We start from the raw sequence: 10835 nt of genomic DNA on the forward strand, positions 1-10835 counted from the left end.
GATTCTACTCACTGGAATGCTGAGTGTGGTTTGGCACGACATTCATACCGTTTTCACAGAATTCTGCACCACATTTCTTGTGATCAGAGTGATTGTTTTGTGCCACAACTAGTTTTTGCAGATAGATCTTTAATCCTCTTGTGTAATCCAGGGTTTACTGGGGTTAGTTGAGTTATCCTTCACAGCTGGCAACTGCTAGGAGGAAAACCCCAAACACAAGATCAGGACATCTCTACCTCATACTGACTCCCCTCACCCAGAGGACCCCTAGTGGGCACTGGACATCAGCTACTTCAGATCAGGTGCTCCTGTCACCTCTGAATAGAGAGATTTCCACTTTAGTCAGATGGTGTACAAAATGGATTTTTGCAAACCTTATCCAATTCCTCCCTTTCCTGGAGAATGTGAAATATCCTGTTTGAGAGGTAGGCTCTGAAGCCAGAGAAATTCAAATCTCAGTCTGACCTCTTACCAGCCCTTTGATTTCAGGAATTCTCTTCTATGTGCCTTGGTTTCCTCGTCTGTAAAACAGCGATATGGTAGCACCACTTCATAGCATCACCATGGGTACCCAGGGAGGTACACATGCAAAGCACTTAGAACAGTGCCTGGCCTGGTAGATGGTGTGTGTGTACTTGTTATTGCTGCTGCTTCTTTTATTACAGGCCTCTTGAAGGGTGGTACCTGAAGAGTTATGTTAGCAACTAGCAGTAAGGTAGGTACAGTCTGAGATTAATGGACAAAATTCTAGTTGCTGGTAGAGAAACTTCACAAACCAGCCAGAATTTAGTCTGTAGTGGAGTTGGTGATGGACAGGGAGGCCTGGTGTGCTGCGATTCATGGGGTTGCAAAGAGTCAGACATGACTGAGAGACTGAACTGAACTGAATTGGGCATCTATAGGTATTGTGCACCAGACATGCATGCCCTATCCTGGGTTTTCCTTGGAAACTGTATAGTCAGAGTCTAGTTGGCACAATAGTAACCACTCCAGGTGTTTCAAAGAGAGTGAACTGTATACCATGGAACAGTTATGTAGTTAATGAAAGGGTTGAGAAGTCAAATGAGATGGTGAGGCTGCCCAGCAGGAAATCTCTACTTTACTTATAGCTAGGAGACCACAGGTAAAGCAGTGTTGCCAGAGTCCAGGGTCATCTAGGGAAGCTACAAATATGGTGGGTCTGAGCAGCAGGAGCTGGGACTGTGACGGGAAGGGCTCCAGAGAGACACATACATAGTTGGAGAAGGAAATGGCAACCTACTCCAGTATTCTTGCTTGAGAAATCCCATGGACAGAGGAGCCTGGTGGGCTACAAAAGAGTCAGATACTACTTAATGATTGAAGAACAACACACACACACACATACACACACATATCCTACTTAATCTTTCCTTGTGAGGACAATTGCTTATGAGATATGAATTATTATTCCTATTCCCATTTTAAAATGTGAAAACTGAGGCTGATATGGATTAATCAACTTGCCTAGCCATCAGATCCTAGATCCCACCATTCAACCATATGACACAGAGCCTCCCTCTTCCCTGAGAATTCTTATTCATCTTTTAGGTCTCAGCTCAGGTCATCCCCCAAATTAGATTCAGTCATCCCGGTTGTGCACGTCCCAAGCTGCCTGTTCTTCGCTCCTCATAGTCATCAACACACTACACTGTAATTGCTGGTCTGTGTTGGGCAAGGTGGGGTGGTGGCTTCCCTTTAAGGTAATGAATGTTACCACTGTTGATCATCCTTGGGAACTCACAGGTACCCTGGGAACTATACCCAGCTAGGGAAGACTTTTCTCCCGCTTCAAGGAGACCTTGATTCCTCAGTGGGACTTCAGTTGATCCCTAACTTATGGAGGGTCTCCTGGGAAGCATTTAACATGAGTTCTCAACCACTTAACTCATCCTCAGGATGATTTCAGGACTGCAGACTCTGGAAGAAACTACTCTTGGAGCAGATGTGTCTTATCCTCTGTGGACTATTTCTGTAATTCCAAAATTTTCAGTGAATTTTTATTAGAAGAGGAAAAGTAGAAGTTCCAAGTGTAAATTTTGGCATCATGTAGGTCTATATCCTTTCACTTCCTAGTTGTGTGCTTTTCAGCTTACTTAATTTCTCTGAGCCTGTGATTCCTTATTTGTAAAATGGGTAAAAATTGTTGCTAACCCATGGTATTATTGCATATTGGCTGAAAATGTACAGAAACAAATTAGAATTTACTGACATATTGGTGTCTCCATGACTCATTTCCCAGAGGCAGGCTGGCTATAAACTAAAGAGAATTATCATTATATATTCAAAGCAGCGTGGTTATATTTTGTTTCAAAATGCCTTTCCCCAGAGAAATTCTAATTAGATGTTTATGGGATAGAATATTTTCATGTTTTTTTCTTTTCCTTTCTTTAGTGAGGATGTAGAAAAGCACATTAGTGCCTGTTAATGAGATGATCATGACAAAGGTGCTGTGAAGAAACAGGGGGAAAATGAATCTATGACGATAACGTCACTTTGGTTAAGCTTATTTATTATTAAGCATATTTAAAAAGAGAAATGGGTAGTAATTGAATTCAATTTATAACACTTTAATTTTAATTAAATTGTAAAGACTGCGTGTTTTAAAACATGTTGTTCATATTTGGCTAGGAGGGGAAATTTCATTGCTTGGAGAGTGAGAAGAAAACTAAACAGAATTCCCCCTCAACCAACAAGGCACTGTCCTGGAAATCTGGTCTGCCTTATCCCGTAGGTTTGATTGTTCAGCTACTCTGCTAATTGTTTCAACTGGCAGTTTTCAAAGAAATTAACATGAAGAATTCTGCAAAGTGAAATTGAGCATTCGGTTATAAAATCTGGTGTGAAGTCATTTCGGTGCACTATTGTGAGAATATCAGCGGAGCCTCTAACTTCGTGAACTGTTAACAAAGCGTAGATTTTAAACACAGAGACATATTTCTCAACTAAGCACAATGTTACAGGTGATTTTCTGGCTGCTTTCGATTAAGTGCCTATCTTTTAATTATTTTTAAATCGCCAAAAATTTGTAAGCCGTTTGGAGCTTGGATTCTGGACTCAATCTACTAAGGTTGAAATCCCAACTCTTCCTTTCACCAGCTCTGTGACCAGCTTACTTAAACTTCTTGAAGCCTCAGCTCTGTTTTAAGTCTTTAAAATGGGAGTAAGAATATTTACTTCATGGCTTGAAGTAAGGATTTAATGATGTAATGTGTAAAGTGCTTAGCACAATTCTCAAAAATCTTTGGTATTATTTTTTTGTTGTTAATATTGTACTTACGAACAGAAACCTAACTCAAATTAGTTTTCAAAAATGATAATGATAGCATATATTGGGGACTTCCTGTGTGCCATTCACTGATATAACCACTTCATCTTCATTGATTTAACTAAAAGGGCTTTAAAAAATTATGTATGTGAAAAAACATAGGTTTGGTCTGGCAGGTAAGGCTCGAGTCAGGAGCCCAAATGAGGCCCTTAGAAGTCTGTCTCTTTTTACTTTTCAATACTCTTCTCCATGTTGGTGTCAGTCTCAGTGAGATTCTCTCCAGGAGAGAGTCAGAGAGCTTCTAGCAGTTCCAGGCTTTTATTCATTCTGCTCCTCTCATCCAGTCATTCCAGTATAAGTCCCAGACAGCTTTTGATTAGATAGAGGTAGGTCAGTGCTCTTTCTTGGCATAAAACCATGGTCCGGAAGATGAACCTTCTGATTAACCTTACCTGGGTCACTTGCCCAACTCTCGTTTGGATTGAGGATTGAGTGTAGGGATTGATGGAGAAGGAAATGGCAACCCACTCCAGTATTCTTGCCTGGAGAACCCCGTGGGCAGTGGAACCTGGTGGGCTACAGTCCAGGGGGTCTCAAAAAGTCAGATGCAACTTAGCAACTGAACAGCAGCAGGAGCATAGGGATTGAAGGCAGCCCAATTTGTAATCTTTCTACTTCAGTTTCTGAAAAGCAGTGAGCACATCAGGAATAGCAAAAAGCAACACTCATTTACAACATCTTCAGCAATATTAGGAGACAGAGAAAACCCCAAACCCAGAGAGGCAGCAGAACTGGTATGAAATCAATGCTGACACAATAGGAAGGAAGGGAGATTCTGAAATCTTATAAGCTGCAAACCCACCAAGTGTCCAAACACAGAGGAGGGTTGTATCTTGAGTGAGAACTACTGTGAGAAGATCTGAGAACAAAGAGTATGAGTAGGAGCCCAAGAAAGCAAGAAGAACTGACATGCTCAAATCGCATTTCCTCATCTCAGGTACAGTTGAGTCATCCAATCATGTACTTCAATACCACCCCCAACACTCCTGAGAGAAATGGCTGGTTCTAGGTCTGGGGCAGGGAAGATATAGGATGAATTTGAGGTAACTTCTGACCAGAAGGAAAGGAAGTTTTCTAAGATTAATAGACTTGTATCAAACAGACATAGAAGGTGGTCAGAAGGGGCTTCCAGTGGCCAAAGTTGGGACAATTTGGGCATCAAAAAGAATAATGGTTACAGATATTGATAAAATGTATTTAATGTATAAAATTCATGACTTCATTAAGTCACTCAAGACAAAACCAGAAAAGTGTAGTATGAGATGGCCATTAAACAACTTCTTACTTTTGAATTGGTAAATAAAGGAAAAAAAAACTAAAGATTTATCCTACCTTTCCAGGAGGTATTGTATGATAAGATAACCAACTATCCCACTTGATGAAGAGGAACTCTACTTTACAAAAAACACCAGTTAGTACATGTAGAAGGAAAGTTAGTGTATCACATGTAAAGTTAGTATATTACATGAATGATGAAAGTTAAAAAATATAATTTTATAAAATCTATGAAATTGTGGATTTAGGCAAGATTTATATATTAGGTGAGTGTTTAATGGAGAACAATACATTGCATAGGGCCAAAGTAACACTGTAGCAATTCCTTTCTGATCATCTGTTAGTTATCTATTGCTGAGTAATAACCCATTCAAAAAATCTGTTGGTAAAAAGAATAATCATTTATTATTCTTCATCACTCTGTGAGTCAGTTGGTTGGTTCTTCTGTCTAGACCAGCTTTATTCATCTCTATGTTCAATTGATGGCTTGCTCACCTGGGGCTGCTGGGTCTCAGATGGCCTTACTCATCTGTCAGGAAGTCGACAGAGATGGCTGAATAACTGAGGTCGCCTTCTCTGTGGTCTCTCAAGATGGCCTTGGATGGCTTTATTCACATTTCTGGAGCCTCAGCAGGAGTAGCTGGGGGCACTGTCCATGGGGTATCTCATCCTCCAGTCGGCTAGTCCAGGCTTCTTTACATGGCAGTCTCAGGGGCTCAGCAGCCAAAGATGGGCAACTGCTGAAGCACAGACATTCTCCAAGCCTCTGTTGCATCACATTTACACTAGTGTTTGATTGACCCAAGCCTAGACTTAAGCAATGAAGAAATAAACTCAATCTCTAGGTAGTAAGTCTGGTAGAACTTTCTGTGATGAAGGAAGCATTCCATGTATGCCTTGTCCAAATGACAGCCGCCAGCTGCATGGGGCTTTAGAGCACTTGAAATGGGGCTGGTGCAAGTGAGGAACTTTATTTTCAGTTTTAATTAACTTGAGCTGAAACGTAAATGACTACATATGGCTGGCAGCTACCACACTGGACAGTGCGGTTCTAGACACAGGATCCCCTCTGGTGATTTCTAGTCAAAAATATGAATCCACCAGTACTTTAGAGCTAACTTTCAGTCTGTACAAGATAAGAGGGGTATAGAAATCAGCTTCATGGTACAATAAGGAACAAATAGACAAATCTAGTAGGTGAGATTTTGCACGGGAAAACTCACCCCATGTCTTCAATAAGCCAATGTCATAAAAAGGGGATCCTGACAGACTGCAGAAAAATAAGAGCTGCTATAACAGCCAGAGAGCTTTATTCACAGGATTCCTGGATAGGACTAAAATACTTGTAAGATCTTCAGTGACAAAGAAAACGTACTGAAGCAGAAAGGTTAAGATCGTTGACCCAAGAAGGTTAAGTGTTACAACAGTATGTAGAGTATAATTTCAAATTGGAAAAGAAAAATATGCATATGTGTGTATATATAGATACACATGGACATCACCAGACAGTCAATAACAAAATCAGATTATGTTTTTTTGCAGCCAAAGATGGCGAAGCTCTATATGGCCAGCAAAAACAAGACCTGGAGCTGACTGTGACTCAGATCATGAGCTCCTTATGGCAAAGTTCAAGCTTAAATTGAGGAAAGTGGGGAACACCACTAGGCCATTCAGGTATGACCTAAATCAAATCCCTTATGATTATACAGTGAAGGTGACAAATAGACTCAAGGGGTTAGATCTGGTAGACAGAGTACCTGAAGAACTATGGATGGAGATTTGTAACATTGTACAGAAGGCAGTGACCAAAGCCATCCCAAAGAAAAAGAAATGCAAGAAGGCAGAATGTTTGTCTAAGGAGGCCTTACAAATAGCTGAGGAAAGAAGAGAAGAGAAAGGTAAGGGAGAAAGGAAAAGATATACTCAGCTGAATGCAGAGTTCCAGAGAACAGAAAGGAGAGATAAGAAGGCCTTCTTAAATGAACAATGCAAAGAAATAGAGGAAAACAATAAAATGGGAAAGACTAGAGATCGCTTCAAAGAAATTGAAAATATCAAGGGAAATTTCATGCAAGGATGGGCACAATAAGGGACAAAAACAGTAAGAACCTAATAGAAACAGAGGAGATTAAGAAGAGGTGGCAAGAATACACAGAAGAGCTATACAAAAAAGGTCTTAAGGACCCAAATAACCTTGATGGTGTGGTCACTCACCTAGAGCCAGACTTCCTGGAATGTGAAATCAAGTGGGCCTTAGAAACCATTACTATAAACAAAGCTAGTGAAGGTAATGGAATTCCCCTGAGCTATTTAAAATCCTAAGGGATGATGCTATTAAAGTACTGCACTCCATATGTCAGCAAATTTAGAAAGCTCAGCAGTGGCCACAGGACTGGAAAAAGTCACTTTTCATTCCAATCCCAAAGAAAGGCAATGCCATAGAATGTTCAAACTATAGTACAATTGTGCCCATGTCACATGCTAGCAAGGTTATGCTCAGAATCCTTTAAGTTAAACCTCAGCACTACATGAACTGAAAACTTCCAGATGTACAAGCTGGGTTTAGAAACATCAGAGAAACAAGAGATGAAATTGTCAACACTCATTGGATCATGGAGAAAGCCAGGAAATTCCAGGGAAACATCTCCTTCTGCTCCATTGACTATGCTGAAGCCTTTGACTGTGTGAATCACAACAAACTGTGGAGAATTCTTAAGGAAATGGGAATACCAGACCACCTTCCCTGTCTCCTGAGAAACCTGTATGCAGATGAAGAAGCAAAAATTAGAACCAGACATGGAACAACTGACTGGATCAAAATTGGGAAAGGAGTACGTCAAGGCTGTATATTGTAACTCTGCTTATTTAACTTTTGTTCAGAGTATATCATATGAAATTCTGGGCTGGATGAATCAAGATTGCCAGGAGAAATATCAGTGATCTCATATATGCAGATGATGCCACTCTAATGACAGAAAGTGAAGAGAAACTAAAGAGCCTCTTGATGAGGGTGAAAGAGGAGAGTTAAAAAGTTGGCTTGAAACTCAGCATTCAAAAAACTAAGATCATGGAATCCAGTCCCATCACTTCACGGCAAATAGAAGGAGAAAGAGTAGAAGCAGTGACAGATTTTATTTTCTTGGGCTCCAAAATTACTGTAGATGGGGACTCCAGCCATGAAATTAAGAGGTGCTTGCTCCTTGAGAGAAAAGCTATGACAAACCTAGACAGTGTGTTTAAAAGCAGAGACATCTCTTTGCTGACAAAGGTGCGTCTAGTCAAAGCTATGGTCTTTCTAGTAGTCATGTACAGATGTGAGAGTTAGACCATAAAGGAGGCTGAGCACCAAAGAATTGATGCTTTTGAACTGCGGTGCTGGAGAAGACTCTTGAGAGTCCCTTGGATGGTGAGGAAATCAAACCAGTCAACCCTAAAGGAAATCAACCCTGAATAGTCATTGTAAGGACTGATGCTGAAGTTGAAGCTCCAGTACTTTGGCCACCTGATTCAAAGAGCTGACTCATTGGAAAGGACTCTGATGCTGGGACAGATTGAAGGCAAAAGAAGGGGATGGCAGAGGATAAGATGGTTAGATAGCATCACTGTCTCAGTGAATATGAATTTGAGCAATCTCTGGGAGGTAGCAGAGGACAGAGGAGTCGGCTGTGCTGCAGTCCATGAGGTCCCAAAGAGCTGGACATGGCTTAGTGACTGAGCAAGAACAACGATATATAGATACAATAAACATGCAAACATACGAAGACCCAGAAGCATATGCACCAACATGTAAGACATGGTGATTCTGGGTGATAGGAAGGTGGAGTTTTGTTTGCTTGATTGTGTTTTGTAATTTTTTATAATGTTAAGGTGCTACCTCTAAAATAATAAGAGGGTTATTAAAAATAGAAGATAAGTTCACTACTAAACTGGAGATGCCAAAGATAAGCAGCCATTGTATTCTCTGTGTGTGTGTATGTGTGTGTGTGTGTATGTGTGTGTATGTGTGTGTATGTGTGTGTATTTTCAGGAAATGCTTTGTCAAGATAACATTGCAAATACTTCCTGCAGACAAGGGAATCCTATTGGGTTCCACAGCTGCTGAAAGGGCTTAGCTTATCTGGAGGATATGGTAAATGGATCACTTCCTCCTGATGCCACAGCAGCTTCAACTGTCAAGTTGGATTAGACAATCAGCATATACCATTGAGTGACATGTTCTAGAGTGTTCTACTATGAATCATTCATGTAGGCTTCTAGTTATGGTGCTTGGTTTTCCTTGAAAATAATGGCCCCAGGGACTGAATGTCATGTAACAGAGAATGTGAATAAATTGGTCCCAGCCCCGCCAGGTGTCAAACAAATAGGAATATATTGCAGGAAAAGTGCTCCATCTATAATTAATGACAGCATTTTAAAGTTTTACCAGAAATTGATAATACACTGCTCGCTTTTATTTTGGCTTTCCCTTTAGTGATGTATACATATTTTTGAAGTAGTTCTACTATAAAATATACATAAACTCTTCTTAGAAGCATAATTCAGTACAAAAATACTATATTTATAAATGTCCTATTGTCACCCTTTTTGCAATGATTCATTCTCTGTGTTTAGTGTAGAAATTTTAAGAACATATTGTCTCAGAAGGCATAATCAAGACTACCAAGTAAAAAGAGAATTTATAACTGCCAATTTTTTTACAGCTTTTTACATAATTGCCAAATTGCCACTGTCATAATAAAAATTTAGATTGACACTAGTCTGTTTTGAAATTACATGGGTATTCTTTAAAATAAACATATATTTACATTTCTGAGTTACAAGCCCATTTGGATAGCTAAATCTTTCTACCTGTCAACTGAATAATTGAATAGCAAGGCCAGAGCTTTTATTATCCCTCAAATCTACAGCTGAACATTTGTGATGGAACAAATGGATATATTTCTCTTTGGGACCCCTGATAGAGAAAGGGGAATTTTTAAACTCCTATAGTTCAGCCAACACCACTTGTTCAGTGTTAAGTTCTAATAAATAAGATTAAGTAAAATAAAATTCTCGTCCCATTTTTATGCTTTATGACTTTATTGAAACTGTTTATTCTGAGACACAATAGGCTGTCACACCTGTCCCCTAAATTTCCAAAGCATTAAGTCACCACCATACCGTCTAACTTCTATTAGCACTGCTTGCATTTCTTCTTAAATTTGGGAGTAAACACAAGCTTTAACAAGATCACAGAATCATCTTGTTTTCTATAGGCTCCTACTGCCAGCATTGTTATCAAGTCCCTGAAAATATTACTGTTTCATTAGATCTAGTTTGCAAATAATGCACAATGTGATGTTTTGATGATGGATAAAGAATGATAGTGATTTTGTAACATTTTACCCTTTACCTTTACACAGAGCCCTCTCAGATTGTTTGTTGGGGGATCCATCTGCAATATTTCTTGAGCACAGTTGTTTACAAAATATTTTATCTAATTGAAGAGGGTGGAAGCCATCAGGGAATGAGAAATCAAAACCTTCAGAGCTAGAAAGTGTAATTTGCATAATATTCATTCTTTCATATGTATTGAGCACTGGTAGTGCGCTAAGCATCATGCTGGGTGTTAAGGATACATGGGTGAGCAGTGCAGGCACTCTTAAAACTTACAGCCTGCTGGGAGAAGCAGAAATTTAAAATGTAATAATCAGTTAATGCAATTAATCAATAAATTAACTGCCATCATATGAAATGGTAGGAAGGAGAAAAACAGGCTATACAAGTATGTAACAAGGCATTTGAACTGTCAGAGCACAGGGAGTGGAGGCTGGGTACAGGAGAATCAGTTAGAAAGGCTTAATTAAACGCCACTCTAACTCAGGGAGGCATAAGTGAAGAACCGAGAGAAACGTTGCAGACTAAGGGGGGGAATGGCGTGTGCAAAACCCCTGAGTTGGAAGGAACTTGACAAGTTCAAGAACTCACAGGAGGCAAATATGGCTGACTGGTAGAAAATACAGGGAGAATGGTATAGAATGAAGGGAAAGGGCCAGGGCCCAGCCAGATGGTGCAGATCCCACAAAAGGCATCAAGTAGGTTTGATTATCTGGGGTTAAAGTTGGGCAAAAAGGAAAGATTAGGTGAGATCTTTTGGCTTTAATATAATATGCAGTGTTGTACCACTTGAGCAAGAGAAAAAAATAACATTCTGTCACTGGTGTTTGAACCGTAG

The 10835-nt window shown here is 39.8% G+C and overlaps 1 long non-coding RNA gene across 1 annotated transcript in view; it reads left to right on the forward strand.

Moving 5' to 3' along the window:
* LOC139178684 (uncharacterized) overlaps positions 1 to 10835 on the forward strand; it is a 358504-nt gene that overhangs the window by 312098 nt on the left and 35571 nt on the right. The window lies entirely within an intron of this gene.

Source organism: Bos indicus, chromosome 22 (assembly GCF_029378745.1).
Source record: "Bos indicus isolate NIAB-ARS_2022 breed Sahiwal x Tharparkar chromosome 22, NIAB-ARS_B.indTharparkar_mat_pri_1.0, whole genome shotgun sequence".
Lineage (NCBI taxonomy): Eukaryota > Metazoa > Chordata > Mammalia > Artiodactyla > Bovidae > Bos > Bos indicus.